At 39.1% G+C, this 17,493-nt stretch overlaps 1 pseudogene; it reads left to right on the top strand.

Annotated features, from left to right (window-relative positions):
* Positions 1-7,316: 7,316 nt before the first annotated feature.
* LOC102834767 lies at positions 7,317-11,893 on the top strand (annotated as a pseudogene).
* The last annotated feature ends 5,600 nt before the right edge of the window (positions 11,894-17,493 follow it).

Raw genomic sequence — 17,493 nt, 5'->3', positions numbered from 1 at the left:
ATAATTGTTTCCCTCCCCTTTTAGTGTGGGTTCTTTATCTTAAGCCTTACAATAAGGGTCCTATGCAGTGTTTATCTTTTTTTGGCTGACTAATTTCAACCAGGATAATGTCCTCAAAGTTCATCCATATTATGTGTTGTCTTGCAGCTTCCTTGTTATTCTTCAAGGTAGCATAATATTCCATGGTGTGTATGTTCAAAAGTTGTGTATCCATTCTTCCATTGATGGGCATTTAGGCTATCTCCATCTTTTTGTTATTGTGAATAGGGCTGTGATAAACATTGGTGTGCATATATCTACTCGTGTTCTGTCTTGTATTTCTTCTGGATAAGTACCAAGTAGAGGAATTGCTAGATCATAAGTTATTTCTATTTCCAACTTTCTGAGAAAGTGCTATACTGTTTTCCAGAGTGGTTAGATCGTTTTGCAAACCCACCAACAATGTAGAATGGTCCCAGTCTCTCTGCATCCTTACCAGCATTTATTGTCTTCTATGATAAAGAACCAATAATACTGATGGAAGAAGTCCAAGGTGCATTAAAAGAATTGGCAAAGAACAAGGCACCAGGAACTGATTGAATAAAAATTAAAATCTTTCAAGAAAGTGAGGTGGCACAGGAGGCACTCACTCATCTCTGCCAAGAAATTTGGAACACAACTATCTGAATGACTGACTGAAAGAGATACGTTTTTGTGCTCATTCCAGAAAGGTGACCCAATGGAATGCAGAAATCATGGGACAATATCTTTGATATCCCATTCGAGTAAAGTTTTACTAAAAGTAATAGAGAAATGGCTGCAAGCATACATTGACAGAGAACTTCCAGAGGAATAAGCTGGATTCAGAAGAGGCTGTGGAACAAGGGATATCATGGATGATGTGCAATGGATCTTGGCTGATAGCAGAGAAAATCAGTAAGATGTTTACCTGTGCTTTATTGACTATGCAAATGTTTTCGATTGCGTGGATCATGACAGCCTATGGACAACATTGCGAAGTATCAGCATTCCAGAACACTTAATTGTGCTCATGAGGAATCTGTGCATGGACCAAGGGGCAGTTGTTTGAACAGAACATGAGAACACTGAGTGGTTTAAAATTAAGAAAGGTGTGAAACAGGGTTGTATTCTTTCATCACACTTATTCAATCTGTATGCTGAACAAATAATCTGAAAAACTCAGTTATATGAAGGAAAACATGGCATCAGGATAGGAGGAAGAATTATGAACAACCTGTGATATGCAGATGATACAATCTTGCTTGATGAAAGTGAAGAGGACTTAAAATTTTTAGTGATGAAATCAAAGAGCACAGCCTACAGTATGGATTGCATCTCAATGTAAAGGAAACAAAAGTCCACACCACTACACCAATAAACAACATTCTTAGCAATGGAGAAAATATTAAAGTTGTCAAGGACTTCATTCTTCTTGGATCAACTATCAACACTCATAGAAGCAGCAGTCAAGAAATCAAATGACATATTGCATTAGGCAAATCTGCTGCACAAGACCTTTTTAAAGTGTTGAAGTGAAAAGGAAAGATGTCAGCTTGAGGACTAAGCTTCACCTGACCCAAGCCATAGTATTTTCAATAACCTCATATGCATGCGAAAGCTGGACCAAGAATAAGGAAGACTGTAGAATAATTTATGCTCTTGAGTTATGGTGTTGGAGGAGAATATTGAAAGTGCCATGGGCTGACAAAAGAACCAACCGATCTGTATTGGAAGAAGTGCAGCCAGAATGCTCCTTAGAGGCCAGGATGGCCAAACTTCATCTCTCATACTTCGGACATATTGTTAGGAGGGACCAGTCTCTGGAGAATGATATCATGTTTGGTATGTTGGAGCGTCAGACAAAAAGAAGAAGACCCCCAGTGAGATGGATTGACAATATGGTAGCATCAATGGGCTCAAGCATGGCAACAATTGTGAGGTTGTTCCAGGATCAGGCAGTGTTTCATTCTGTTGTGCATAGGGTCGCTATGAGTCAGTACTGAGTCAATGGCATCTAACAACAACAACAATTCAAATTTACGCACCAACCACAAAAGCCAGTGGTGATGAAACTGAAGAATTCTACCAACTTCATAAGTCTTAAATTGATCAAACCACTTATAAAAGTGTGTTGATAATTACTGGTGATTGGAGTATGATGGTTGGAAACAAAGAGGAAGGACCAGTAGTTGGAAAATATGGCCTTAGTGAGAGAAATGATCCTGGAGACCACATGACAGAATTTTGCAATACCAGTGATTTATTCATTGAAGAACATTTTTCAATAACATAAAAGGAGACTATAAATTGGAATACACAGTGTAAATTGACTACATCTGTGGGAAGAGCTGGTGGGAAAGCTCAGCATCATCTGCCATAATTAGGCCAGAGGCATAATGTAGAACAGACCATCAGTTGCTCATATGCAAGTTGAGGATAAATGAAGAAATTGAATAGAAGGTCATGGGAGCCAAAATATGGCCTTCAACATGTTGTTGTTTGGATAGGTGCCTTTGAATCTGTTCTAACATATAGGGACACTATGCACAACAAAACAAAACACTTCCCAGTCCTATGTCATCCTTACAATTGCTACTATGCTTGCAATCACTGTTCATATCACTGTGCCAATCCGTATCACTAGGGGTCTCCCTTTTTTTGTTGTACCTCCAGTTTACAAGAATGACGTCCTTGTCCAGGGACTGGTCCCTCTTGAAAACATGTCTAAATTATAAGAGATGAAGTGTGGTCATCTTGGACTATAAGGAGCACTCTGGTTGCACTTATTCCAACACAGATTGTTCTTCTAGTAGTCCATGGTACCTTCAACATTCTTCTTTAACAACACAACTCAAATTCATCTACTCTTCTACAGTCTTATTTAGTGTCCAACTTTCACATGCATACGAGGCTATTGAAAATGCCATGGCTTGGCTCAGGTGCAATTTAATCTTCAAATTGACATTTTTGGTCTTGAACTCCTTAAAAAGGTCTTGTGCACCAGATTTTCCTAGTTCAAAATGTTATTTGATTTCTGGACTGCTGCTTCCATGAAAGTTGATGGTGGACCCAAGCAAAATGAAGACACTGGCATCTTCTGTCATTTTGCTATTTATCATGATAATATTTATTGGTCCAATGGTGAAGATTTTTGCTTTCCTCACAATTAGGTACAACCCATAACAAAAGTTGTGGTCTTTGAACTTCATCCGTAAATATTTTCTCCTCTTCATTTTCAGTAAGTAATGTTGTATCATCCATCATCATGTAGCAGGTTGTTAATAATCTTTCTCCAATCCAGATGCCACGTTCTTCTTCATATAATTGAACTTTTCAGATTATTTGCTCAGCATAAAAACTGAATAAGTGTGGTGAAATAAGACAACCCTGATACACATGTTTCCTGATTTTAAACCATTCAGTGTCCCCCTGTTCTGTTCATACAAGTCATAAGTGTTCTGGACTATTTATTCCCTGCAATGTTTTCCAAAGCTTGTCATGATCCACACTGTCAAAAGCCTTTGCATATTCAATAAAGCACAGGTAACCATCTTTCTGGGTTCTCTGCTTTCAGCCAAGATATAGCTGATATCCTTATTAAGCAATGATATTCCTTATTCCATGTCCTTGTCTAAATCTTACTTGAGCTTCTGGCAGTTTGCTGTCAGTGTACCGGCACAACCATTTTTGAAACACCTTTAGCAAAATATTATTTGTATGTGATACTAATGATATTGTTCAATGATTTTCTCATTCAATTGGGTTACCTGTCTTGGGAACGGGCACAATTATGGATCTCTTGCAATTATTTGCCAGGTAGCTATCTTCAAAATTTCTTGACTTAAATGAGTGTGTGCCTCCAGTGTTGCATCAGTTTTTTGAAAGAGTTCAATTTCTATTTCGTCAATTCCTGGAGCTCTGCCTTTGCCAATGACTTCAGTACACATTAGAATTCTTCCTTCCATACTATTGGCTTAATTGTATTCTACCTCTTAAAATCTTTAATCATTGACCATTTCTGTTTGGTATAGCGAATCTTTGTGTTCCTTCCATCTTCTCTTCATGCTTTCTGCATCATGCAATATTTTGCCCAAAGAATCCTACAGAATTGCAAGTTGAGCCTAATTTTTTCTTCAGTTCTTTAAGCTTGAGAAATGCTGAGTGTGTTCTTCCCTTGTGGTTTTTTAACTCCAGAATTTTGCACATTGAATTGTAATATTGATTTTTTCTTTGAGCTTTCCTTTGAAATTTTCTGTTTATCTCTTCCATTTTCTTTAGCAACCCTATGCTGGAAAGCAAGTTTCAGAATCTCTTCTGTCATCCATGTTGGTCTTGTCTGTCTTCTTAATGATCATTTGCTTTCTTCCTGTATGATGTTCTTGAAGTTATCCCACAACTCTTCTGGTTTTTGGTCATTAGTGTCTAATGCATAAAATCTGTTCTTGGGATTATCCCTAAATTCAGGTGGAGTATGTTCAAGGTCATAGTTTGGCTTTCATCACTTGTTTTAATTTTCTTCATCTTCAGCCTGAACTTGCATATGAGTGAGTTCAGTGGTTTGTTCCACAGTCTGTCCCTGGCCTTATATCCTGCTTGAATTTAGAGACCATCAAATTTGAACAAATTTGATGCACTAGACACTAAATATCAAAACCAGAAGAGTTGTGGGATGACATCAAGAACATCATATAGAAGGAAAGCAAAAGATTATTTAAAAGACCAGAAAGAAAAAAAAAAAAAAAAAAGGCAAAAATGGATATCAGAAGAGACTCTGCAACATAGTCTCCAACACAGAGATGCTAAGCAAATGGAAGAAATAAGGAAGAGATTGATTGAAATTTTCAAAGGGTATTTCGAGAAGACAAAGTCAATTATTATAATGAAATGGCAAGGACTTGTACTTAGAAAACCAAAAATGAAAGGATTCATGCAACATTTCCCAAGCTGAAAAAAATGAAAAAAGCATTCAAGCACTGAGTTGCAATATTGAAGGATTCTATGAGCAAAATATTTAATGATGCAGAAAGCATCAAAAGAAGATTGAAGGTATACACAGAGTCACTATACCAAAAATAAATTATCTATGTTCAGTCATTTCAATATGTAGCATATGATCAAGAATGTATGGTACTAAAATAATCATTAAAAACTGCACCTAACAGCATTAACAAAAACCAGGCCTCCAGGAATTGAAGGAACAGAAATTTAAATCTTCCAACAAACAATTGAAGCATTGGAGTCACTCACTCATGTCTGACAAAAAATTTGGAAGACAACTACTAAGCCAACCAATTGTAAGAGATCCATATCTGTGCCCATTAAAGAGAGGTGACCCAAAAATATACAGAAATCATATAGCAATATTATTAATATCATTTGTTGTTGTTGTTATGTGCCGTGGATTTGGTTCCAACTCATAGCGACCCTGTACAGGGTTTCTGAGGCTGTAAATCTTTACGGGAGCAGAAAGCCTCATCTTTCTCCTGTGGAACAGCTGGTAGTTTCTAACTGCTGACCTTGTGGTTCACAGTCCGATTCATAACCACTACGCTACCAGAACCCCTTATTAATATCATATACAAGTAAAATTTTGCTAAATATAATTCAAAAATGGCTGCAACATTGAGAGGGAACTGCCAGAAATTCAAGCTGGATTCAGAAAAGGACATGGATCTAGAGTTAGATGAATCTTGGCTAAAGGCAGAGAATACCAAAAAAGTGTTTACTTGTGCTTCCTTGACTATGCAAAGGCTTACAACTATGTAAATCATGACAAGCTATGGATAACATTAAGAATGAGTATTCCAGAACAATTAATTGTACTCATGAGAAACGTGTACATAGACTAAGAGGCAGTTGTTTGATACTGGATGGTTTAAAATTAGGAAAAATATGTGCCAGGACTGTATCCTTTCATCATATTTATTAAATGTGTATGCTGATCAAACAATTCAAGAAGCTGGATTATATGAAGAAAAACATAGCATCAGATTGGAAGGATACTCATTAAAGTCTTGCAATATGCAGATGATAGAACCTTGCTTAATGAAAGCAGCGATCACTTAAATATTTACTGATGAGGATCAAAGAACACAGTGTTCAGTATGGATTGTCAAGAAAACAAAAATCTTCACCACTGGAAACATAAACGTCATCAAGATAAATTGGAAAAAAAAAATTATCAGACTTCATTTTGCTTGGATCCACAATCAACCCTCAAGGAAATAACAATGAAGAAATCAAACCATGTGTTGCATTTGACAAATCTGCTACACAATACCTCTTTAATGTGTTCAAAAACAAATATATCAGTTTAAGGACTAAGGTGTGCCTGACCTAAGCCATGATATTTATAATCACTTCATATGCAAGTGAGAGTTGGATAAGGAATGAGGAATTCTATAGAAGAATTGACACATTTGAGTTACAGTGTTATAGAAGAATACTGAGAGTACAATGGGCTGCCAAAAGAACAAGCAAATCTGTGTTGTATTAAGTACAACCAGAATTCTCCTTAGATGCCAAGATGGCAAGACTTGTCTCTAAATACTCGACATGTTATCAGGAGGGACTAGTCCCTGGTGGACATCATCCTTGGTAAATTGGAAGGTCAGTGAAAAAGAGGAATACCCCAAAAAGCTGGATTGACACAGTGACAACTGCAATGGTCTCAAGAGTAACAGATGTGAGGGTGGAGCAAGACTGGGCAATGTGTCATTCTATTTGTTCATAGGGTTTCTATAAGAGAAAGCTGACTCAACGAAACTTAACAACAACAAAATTCTGAAATAATTTATTTAGCAGATGAAAACCAAGAGAAAAACATTACTGTCTCACTGTCTGTTTCCTTCTTTTTTCCATTGTGAAAAATGCTGCAATGAACATGGATGTGCACATTTCTATTTGTGTCATAGCTCTTATTTCTCTAGAATATATACCTACTAATGGGATTGCTGGATTTCTGGTGTGGGACTGTAGGATCAACACTGGACTGGAAACCACTAAGTCAGCAGTTCAAACTCACCAGACATTCATCGGAATCCATATACAGGGTGCTATGAGTTGGAACCGACTGGACATTACTTAACAACAACAGTAACTCCTGCTTTACACTAACAAAGAGAACTTTGAAAAGTACAATAAGAAGATGATAGGAAGAAGCTGCTGCGTCCTAGGAACACCCACCACCACCCACACCAACTACAGAGATATCCCATACAGCAAAGCTAAGCACAACCTGAGTCTGGCGCCAGCCTTGGTGCATGACCTGTGGGCTCCAGTTTGCATCAGTTGCTGCATAAAAGAAGACCAGAAAAATGTCAGAGTTTTATCTAATTTTTACCCCTGGTGATAGAGAAAATTTACAAGCTCTAGATAGGATGAATACTGCAACTTCTGAGTCCAACTTGTCTTATAATGCCAAATTTACTATTCTTGGATTCAAGGTAGGGACCTTGGATTCCCTTGTTGATCTTTCTGATGGGTTGGGGAAACTCAGTAACTTTGTTTGAAGGCTCATAAAAAGAATGGCTCATAGCATGGTAGAAGTAATGCAATACACAAAGAGGGAGGCTCAGGGGGGAACCTCTGTGCCAACAGAGTTGACTGAACACTCTTTGTGACACACTGAATGGGATATGGCCAAATACTCTGCAAAGCAGCTGCTGTTGACCATGGCACACTCTCACAAACAACTGGCACAAATCAAGATGAATCTGAAATCTTGAATGGCTACTTAAAAACACTCTGAAGATGAACCTGGAGACTCTGGCAAAGTTCATGGGCAACCTCTTCACTGGGGCACTGTGCAACACTGTGAGCAAAGACAATTTTGTGTTGGATTCTGAATATCTCATCACACTACTAGCCATTGTTCCCAAATCAAGGTACAAACAATGGCAAAAATTCTACAAATCTCTCTCAGACAGGGTGGTGCCTCAATCAACCAAATAGATTACTGAGGATAACAAGATTGGCCTCTTCACAGTGACTCTGTTTCTAAAAGTAATTGATGATTTCAAGACCAAGATCAAAGAAAACAATTTCACAATGTTACTATGATGAAATAGAAATTAAAAAGGATTCTGTTGCTCTTAAAAAGGGATCGTCTGGAGTGCAGTGTACCCAGACGCAGAGGTCGGGCCTGCGCGGGTGGCCCAGAGCCCATGGCGGCGGTGGCAGCGGCTGTGACCCAGACGGATGGACTGAGCGGCGGGCGGGGGTGCAGGTGAGGGACCTAGCAGGGGCATTGGGGGTGCTGAACGGCCTCTCCCCTTCCACCCCGCAGAGACAAGATGGTGCAGGAGACCCAGTACTATGACATCCTGGAGGTAAAGCCCAGCGCCTCCATGGAAGAAATTAAGAAAGCCTATCGCAAGCTGGCATTCAAGTTCCAGCCCGACAAGAATCCAGAAGAAGGCGAGAAGTTTAAACTCATATCCCAGGCATATGAAGTGCTTTCAGATACAAAGAAAAGGGACATCTATGACCAGGGTGGAAAGCGGCTCCGGCAGCCCCAGCTTCTCATCACCCATGGACATCTTCGACATGTTCTTCGGTGGTGGAGGGCGGATGGCACGAGAGAGAAGAGGCAAGAATGTTGTCCATCAGTTGTCTGTAGCTCTTGAAGATTTATATAATGGAGTCACAAAGAAATTGGCTCTCCAGAAAAATGTAATTTGTGAGAAACGCGAAGGTGTCGGAGGGAAGAAGCTGTCTGTGGAGAAGTGTCCACTGTGGGGAATGCAGATCCACATTCAGCAGATCAGGCCGGGCATGGTACAGCAGATCCAGACCTTGTGCAGCGAGTGCAAGGGCCAGGACAAGCGCATCAACCCCAAGGACTGCTGCGAGAGCTGCAGCGGTGCCAAGGTGATCCGGGAGAAGAAGATTATCTAGGTGCATGTCGAAAAAGGTATGAAACATGGGCAAAAGATACTATTTCATGGAGAAGACGATCAGGAGCCTGAGCTGGAGCCTGGTGATGCCATAATTGTGCTTGATCAGAAGGATCATAGTGTCTTTCAAAGACGAGGCCATGATTTGATCATGAAAATGAAAATTCAGCTTTCTGAAGCCCTTTGTGGCTTCAAGAAGATGATAAAAAAGCACGGGGACCTGAAATGTGTGCACAATGAAGGGATGCCCATCTATAAAGCTCCCCTCGAGAAAGGGACTCTGATCATACAATTTTTAGTCCTATTTCCTGAAAAACAGTGGCTTTCTCAAGAAAAGCTCCCTCAGATGGGAGCTCTGCTCCCTCCTTGGCAGAAGGTGAGGATTACAGATGACATGGACCAGGTGGAATTGAAGGAGTTCAATCCCAGAGAGCAGAACTGGCGCCAACACAGGGAGGCCTACGAGGAGGACGATGACAGGCCCGGGCTGGAGTGCAGTGCCAGACGGCATGATGGGACACGATGGACTAGCACGTGATGAGTGTAAAATTGGCACAATGAAAATGGCATCGCTTTAATGGCCTCGTGTTGGGGTGTCCTGTGTATGTGTTAAACAGTCTCAATTGCTGAGTGTCTTTTTTTGTTTTGTTTTGTTTTTTTGGTTGTAAGTTAAGTTATAGTTTAATTTATATTTAAATGTTTTAAGTGTTATTCATCTCTAGTCTGCATATGGAATCTGTTCATTTACATTTTTCAGGAGATTTACTTTTGAGATGCCAGTGAGTGCACCCGACACTGTGCTTGTAGTGGCTTTACCGTTATTCAGTTCCACCAATAAAGCCCAGCCCACAGAACAGCACTCGTCACCTTAGCAAGCCCAAGGCATCCTGATCCATCTCTAGGTCTGTGGGTCTCACAGACACACACTGGCCCGCACACACCCATGGCAGTTGCAGAGGGCACAATCTCAAGGCTGCTAACATTTCTGCATCTAGATTCTAGAGCCTTGTGAAGAATACAAGCACATCTGTGGATTGGAATAAAAAAAAAAAGGAATCATCTGCCTTCCAGACTACATGACTGAGGTAACCCCACTAGGTAATCCCTCTAGGCTTGCTGCGGGGGAGGCAAAGAGAGACAGTGAGGGCAAGGGTGAGGGTTCCCTGCTGCACCAGCTCAAGGTGAACTTCGTTGTTGTTGCTGTTAAGTGCCATCGAGTTTGTTCTGACTCATAGTGAACTTGTATAGGTTTCCGAGGAATGGATGATGAGTTTGAACATTGACTTTTTGTTTTGCTTTGCTTTTTAATGTTTTATTGTGAATTATGTGATAGTTTACATGGGAGAACATTATTTTTACATTTATACTATCGTATATCATTTCGTTGCCATGGTTACAATTCCCTCCAAGCATCATCAACCAACCAAAAGGAATACACTACAAGCCTGCCCCCGAGTTATCAGCACACAGCCCCTCTCCCTCTCTGGGTCTAAAGTCTCCAACTGCTCCATCTCTCCACATCACCATCTCTGCCTCCCTCTCAGGCATCACTACTTCTCTGGGTAGGGTCCTGCTCTCCAGTCTTCTCCTTTGATGGCCCCAGGGACCTCCGCTCTTAGACTGAAAAGTTAATGACTCTACTCCTTGCTATAAAACTTCTACCTTTACATTTCCAACCCTCACAAGCAGTCCTGATAACAACTTTTCACTATTGTATCACAAGAGACCCATTTGCATTTCATTTCATTAGCCCCGCCTAGACAGATTGGATACTAATCAGTGGAGATTCTAACTTCTTTCACACCCTATGAATCTAGGTTCTGTCTCGAAAGCTTGTAAGCCAGTCACTTCTTGCCTTTGACCCCCGCCCCCATTTTGGGTAGCCAATGTCTAAGTTGCCCATCCCTGTCTACTCTGTGTATGGAGGGGGTGGGAATCATCCTTGCTGTCAAGATTTGTTCCCTCTTTTGAGCTATTGCATCCATAGGTGTAGGTCAAGTTCATCGAATTGTATCAGGTTACTCATTTTTTTCTCTCTCTCTTTCTTCTTCTGTTTGGATTCTGATCATCCAGTCATTGAAGCTAGGTCAAGTGGGTATTATCTGCAAGTGTGAGTGTTCTTGTGCATATGCCCTTTCTTCTTATCAGCTGGACGCTTCACTCTCTACTCAAGTCCTCTGTGTCTTAGTCACTGACTGTGGGCCCAAGAGTCCCCAGGTCTAGCTGCACTACTGGCCAACCAGGTCTCCATCTAGGTTCACAGGAGTCTATTGAACATTGTAGGGCTTAGCTTGCAGCTTCATTGCTGTTTTTCCCTCACTTTCCTTATTGATGAAGAGTGTGGTCACCAATCAGAGTGTGTATTCCCATTGAGTCTTAGTTTTGGAAGAGGGTTTACACTGAGGGGAAGCTTGACATTTAAATCAACCTTGCGGCTCAATGATTATTGTGCAGCATCACATCACTGCTTTAGTGAAGCTTTTATTGCCTGGATCCACATAATGGCCTTGAGAGTATTTGTAAGTCATGCTTAGGTATGGAAAACCAGTCAATTTTCAGGCATTGCTCCTACAACCTCATAAGAAGTCATCCACCAATTCCATATTCAAGTATTTGTATGAAATAACAGCTGCCAAGTATATTGGATGCCTCTGTGGAGGGCTCTGGATTACAATTTAATGTTGTTGTTGTTAAGTGCCATCGAGTCTATTCCAACCCATAGAGACCCTGTATAGGGTTTCCAAGGAGCGACTGGTGAGCTTGAACCATGGACCTTGTGATTCAAATAACTTTGCAATCTGGTGCATTAACCCACAATGCCGCAACCCTGTACAGGGTTTCTGAGGCTGTAAATCTTCACGGGAGCATAAAGCCTCATCTTTCTCCTTCAGAACAGCTGGTAGTTTTGAACTGCTGACTTTGAGGTGTTACAATTTAATAACAAATAGTATTTTCCTTTTGTCTGGTTTCACATTGACATCAGTCTCCTTGACTAGAGAGGTCAGCTGGCACTAATCTTCCACATTCATGCAAACTATTACTGATTTTTTTTGTTGTTCTTAGAGAATTGTTTAAAGTCCCATGTAACAGGTTTTCAAATAAATTACTTTCAAAGTTTGATATAGTTTTATTTTTTTTAAGTTACAATAAATAAATGCTTTCAAAAAAAGAAAGAAAATGAATACAATTTACAATAGCCAGTTTTCAACCAAAAGATTGATAGGAATAAATCTAAACAGGGGAATATAAGACTCATTTAAACCCACCAGATGCTCCTTGGAAACCCTCTACAGTGTCACTATAAGTTGTAAGTTACTTGACAGCATTAACAATAACAGCAAGATCTATACAAAGAAGACTATAAAAGGCTACTACCAGAAACGCAAATAGGCCTACATTACAGGAAAAATATACTGTGTTCACTCAACAATATGAAAATGTTTATACTACTTAAAGCAATAAACAAATATAATGCAAACCTGATCCAGATTCCATCATTATACTTTAAAGAGATGAAAGAACTAATTACCCATCTCATATGGAAATGAAAGAAATCCTGATAAGCAAAACACTACTAAGGAAGAAGAAAGTAGGAAGCATCATTCCTCTTGATCTCAAAGTTTCCTGCATAGCATGGTAGTAAAAACAGCCTGGTACTGATACAAAAACAGACACATAGGTTAATGGAACAGAAATGAGAACCCAAAAGTAAATCAACTCACCTATGTTGCTCTTGGTAGGTGCCATCAAGTCAGTTCTGACTCAGTGACACCGTATAGGGTTTCCAAGGAGCAGGTGGTGGATTTCAATTGTTGACCTTGTGGTTCACAGTTCATTGCTGATGCTACAGCACCACACCAGGAGCCCAATACACCTATGGAGAGGTGATATTTGACAAAGAGCTGGAACTCATTAAATGGGGAAAAGATGGTTTCTTTCATAATGTGCTGGCAAAATTTAATATTCATTTGCAGAAAATGAAACAGGACCCAAATCTCACACCATTTAAAAATAAAAAATGAACTCAAAATGAATCAAAGAACTAGCTATAAAACCTAAAACTATAAAGGCCATCAAAGAAAAAATAGGGATAAATTTATGGACCCAAATACATGGCATACAAATCACTATGAAACATAACTGAAAACACACAAACAAACGACAAGATTGATGACTAGGACCTCATGAAAATTAGACAATTATGTGCATCAAAAGATTTCAACAAAAGAGTACAATGAGAATCCACAGAAAGACAAAAAAAAAAAAAAAAATTGGCAATGGCAAATTAGACAAAGGACTAAAGTCTAAAATTTATGGATAATTTCAAGACATTACCTACTAAAAGACAATCTAATATAAAAATTACTGGAGGACATGAACAGACACTTCACTGAAGAAGACGCTCAGTAAGTCAACAAACATATGAAGAAATGTTCACTATCATTAGCTATTGAGTTGATTCCAACTCATAGAGACACTATGTAGAACAGAATAAAATTTCCCCTTAGAGTTTTCAAGACTGTAAATCATTATGAAAACAGTCTCATCATCCTCTGTGCAGCTAGTGGCTATGAACTATGGATCTTACAATTAGAAGCCCAATGCTCAGTCCACAGCTCAAATAGGGTTCCTCATTAGCTACTCAAGAGATGAAAATTAAAACACCAATGTGATATCACTTTGTTGTTGTTAGGAACCATCAAGTCTATTTTGACTTATGGGGACCCTATGCACAATTGTTATGCTTGAGCCCATTGCTACTGCCACTGTGTCAATCCAGCTCCTTGGGGGTCTTTCTCTTTTTCACTGATCCTCCACATTTCCAAGCATGATGATCTTCTCCAGGGACTGGTCCTTCCTAAAAACATGTCAAAAGTATGAAACATGAAGGCTCACCATCTAGTTTCTAAGGAACATTCTGGCTGTACATCTTCCTAGAGAGATTTGTTTGTTCTTCTGCCAGTCCATGGTAATTTTAATATTCTTCTCCAGCACCATAATTCAAATATATTGATTCTTTATAGTCTTCCTTATTCATTGTCCAACTTTCACATGTATATGAGGCTATTAAACATACCAAGGCTTGGGTCAGAAGAACCTTATTCCTCAAACGGATATCTGTGTTCTTAAACACTTGGAGCAGATTTGCATAAAGCATACATCTTTTGATTTCTTGACTATTGCATCCATTAATGTTGGTTGTGGAACCAAGCAAAATGAAGTCTTTGACAACTTCTACCTTTTAAACATTTATCATGATGATATTTATTGGTCTGCTTGTGAGGATTTTGCCTATAACCTTGGATCACCATCAGTATTTTAAGTCCTTTTCACTTCCAGCAAGTAAAGTTGTATCATCTGCATATTCTAGATTTTTAATGAGTCTTCCTCCAATCCTGATGTCACATTCTTCTCAATTTAATCCAGCATTGCAGATTATTGCTCAGTATACAGGTTGAATAAATATGGTGTGCGGGAGTCCAACTCTCACGGGGTCGCAGGACATGAGAGGAGACGCGGAGTCAGTGAAAATGAGAGCAAGGGAGAAGTCTTTGCTTAGTTGGCTGATGGAGTTCTCTCTGGCCCAGCTCAGCAAGTCTTTATTTTTATACTTAAAATTACACAAAACATAATGAATTGATACTTTGATCTATCCTTGAATTAAAACACAGTTTTAATCACAAAATTCCTTCACCCGGTGATTAGACAACTTTAACAAAAGTATTTCTTTGATGTTCAAACTGACTTTCACCTTCTCTCCCACATAAGTGATAAATTGTTTCTTCTTATTTCCAGTAAAAGATTATGTTAAACCTTACACAAATCATTTCCACTTATCAGACCCCTGATTACATCCTCTTGGTAATGTAAGTTTCTATTAATCATCAATGATTGCACTACTTTATTGTTTCTACTAATTATCAATATTCTCTCCTACATAATGTATTACTATTTTCACAGTAAAAGTATTACTAACATCTACTTAATTATTTTATTTTTCTAAAGTATTCATTAAATTGCTTAGCCACAGTGTTCCTATATTTCTTTCTTTTGAAGCTGAGAGTCATAAGGCTCGACCTGGCTAATTGCTGCAGGAAATGTGGGAGTTGGTGAATTCTGGCTGGTAACTGATTGCGGTGAGGTCTATAGGGGTCAGTCAGCTTTACTTCAGTTTGTTATCTGCTTTTGTGGTCTCATAAATTCAGTTACTTTGTACTTAGGTTTTCTGTGAAAGGGATCTGCTTATACAATTCCTTTTGAATCAAACCACTGAAGCTGAGATAATTGTTGCCAGACTGGTTTCTTCCCAAGGTCTACAGAGCTCATAGTAAAAGGTTGTGAATATGGCAATATTATATATTTTTACAAGTGAATTCAGAGTTATCCTAAAGAGGAGATAGTGAATGCCTCTTCAGAGAATCATCTGCTTTGCATGATGTTTCTCCTCCCGCCGGAACTGTGTCAAACAGCAGAAATGAAAATGGCTTTCCACAATGGTGAAAGGATATTACTTAGTGCACACCTTTTCTGATATTAAAACATACAGTATCCCCTCAGTGTATTTTAACAACTACCTCTTGATCTATATAGAGGTTCCTCATGAGCACAATTAAGTGTACTGGATTACCTATTCTTCACAACGTTACACATAATTTGTCATTATCCACACAACCTAAAGCATTTGAAGTCAAAACATCTTCCTGGTATTCTCTGCTTTCAGTCAAGAGCCATCTGACAACAACAACCTGAGGGATTCATCTTTGAGCACTATATCTGACAATATCTGATGCTATTCATAGTATTTTCATCTCCCAACTCTATATCTGACAACTTTCTGATGATATAAGTTTTTCAGTGAATAAACATTCAGAAGTAGTCTGCCTCTCCTTCTTCCTTATCTGTCTTAGTCTGGAAACTCAGCCCAAACCTATCCACTATAGGTGACACTGCTGGCATTTAAAACATTGCTGGCATAGCTGCCACCACATTATGTCAAATTGACAGATGAGTGGTGGTGTGATATTATCCCATTGTAGCATTAATAACATTGAAATTTAAAACCAAAAAATGCTAGTGAAGGTATGGAGAGACTGGAACCCTCATACACTGCTCATGCGAATGTAAAATAGTCGAACCATTGTGGAAAACAATATCATTCTTATAAAGAGTCACATCTTCTTTCTCTGAATGACATTGTGTCTATATATGAGACTAATACATCACCTATTAGATACTTTCACCAATGAATTATGAGTATCAAAGTCAGGTCCCAATGGATCATATCTAAAGCTCCTGACCCTCCAAATACTGTAGAGAATAAAATAACATATTTCTTACTTTGATGGCATTTGAGATAGATTTTCTGTTCTCTGGGGAATAAAAACATTCTGCTTATTACATGTCCTAGAAAAAACTGCATTGTCCACATAACTGTCAGTCTCTATTATATCACTTTGTTTATTTTCCTTACTGATTTACATTATCAGGAATTATCTTAGAAGTGTGTATTCTTGTTTATTTCTTGTCCCCTGTATATCACTATATCATAAGCTCTGGGAAAGTAGAAATTCTCTTCTTATTTCCACATCCTCGGTCCATAAAACAATGCTTGACACATCTTGGAAACACATAAAATAGTGATTAAATGCATGAATATTGCCATACTTAAAGTTTTCATTCAACTTGATTCCAAGTGGTTTGCAGTTAAGATATAATAACTCCCCATGATGCTATCTTATTAAATAATAAGATGGCGGATTAGGTAGACGTGCAGTTAGGAGCTCTGTCACCAACAACACAGAATACCAGACCAAACAGGTTCAGGGGATGGTGCAAGAACTCTGAACCACATACAAAGGACTATTTATAAGCTTAAAGTTTGGAAGGCTTATACCTAGGGGAATTTGTAGCAGAATCAAGAAATCCATTGCTTTCTAATTCAAGATGATCAGCTACTCCAGGAGATGCCATCTTGGGAGAGACCAAATAGGGGAAGGATCAGAACAGCCATGAATGCCTGAGAGAACCATGGAGATACAGGTGTGGACGTTCTTTTTTTTTGGTATCTGTTCAGTGGTCTCTCACTGTCAGTGCAATTCCATTCTGGTGACTAGAGGGGATGCCTGAGCGAATGGTCACCCCAACCTACCCCTGGAGGGTTTTACTACACAAATGCACAGATCTCCTCGAAATTTAAAGTGATTGTTTCCATGTAAAACCAATCAGCCACCACTCATCTGTCAGGTGGCTTGTAAGTTACTGTGATTCTGAAAGCTATGCTATCAGTATTTTAAATACCAATAGAGTCACCCATGGAGGACAGGTTTCAGATGAGTTTCCAAAGACAGACTAGGAAGAGAGAATGACGAACCAATTCCAAATATTTAGTCACTGAAAACTTTATGAATAGTAGAGAAACACTGTCAGATATAGTGCCCGGAATTGAGCCACTCAGATTGGAAAGCACTCAAAATGCGACTGGGAAAGAGATGTCTCCTCAAAGTAGAGTTGACCGTGATAATGCGAATGGAGTAAAGCATGTGAGAGAAAAGTCCGTGGGACCTTCATTTGCTGATGGGGTATAAGACCAAAAGGC

Source organism: Chrysochloris asiatica, unplaced genomic scaffold (assembly GCF_000296735.1).
Source record: "Chrysochloris asiatica unplaced genomic scaffold, ChrAsi1.0 scaffold00244, whole genome shotgun sequence".
NCBI lineage: Eukaryota > Metazoa > Chordata > Mammalia > Afrosoricida > Chrysochloridae > Chrysochloris > Chrysochloris asiatica.
Note: the sequence above shows the minus strand (reverse complement) of the source record. Positions and strands in the feature narration are given on the sequence as shown.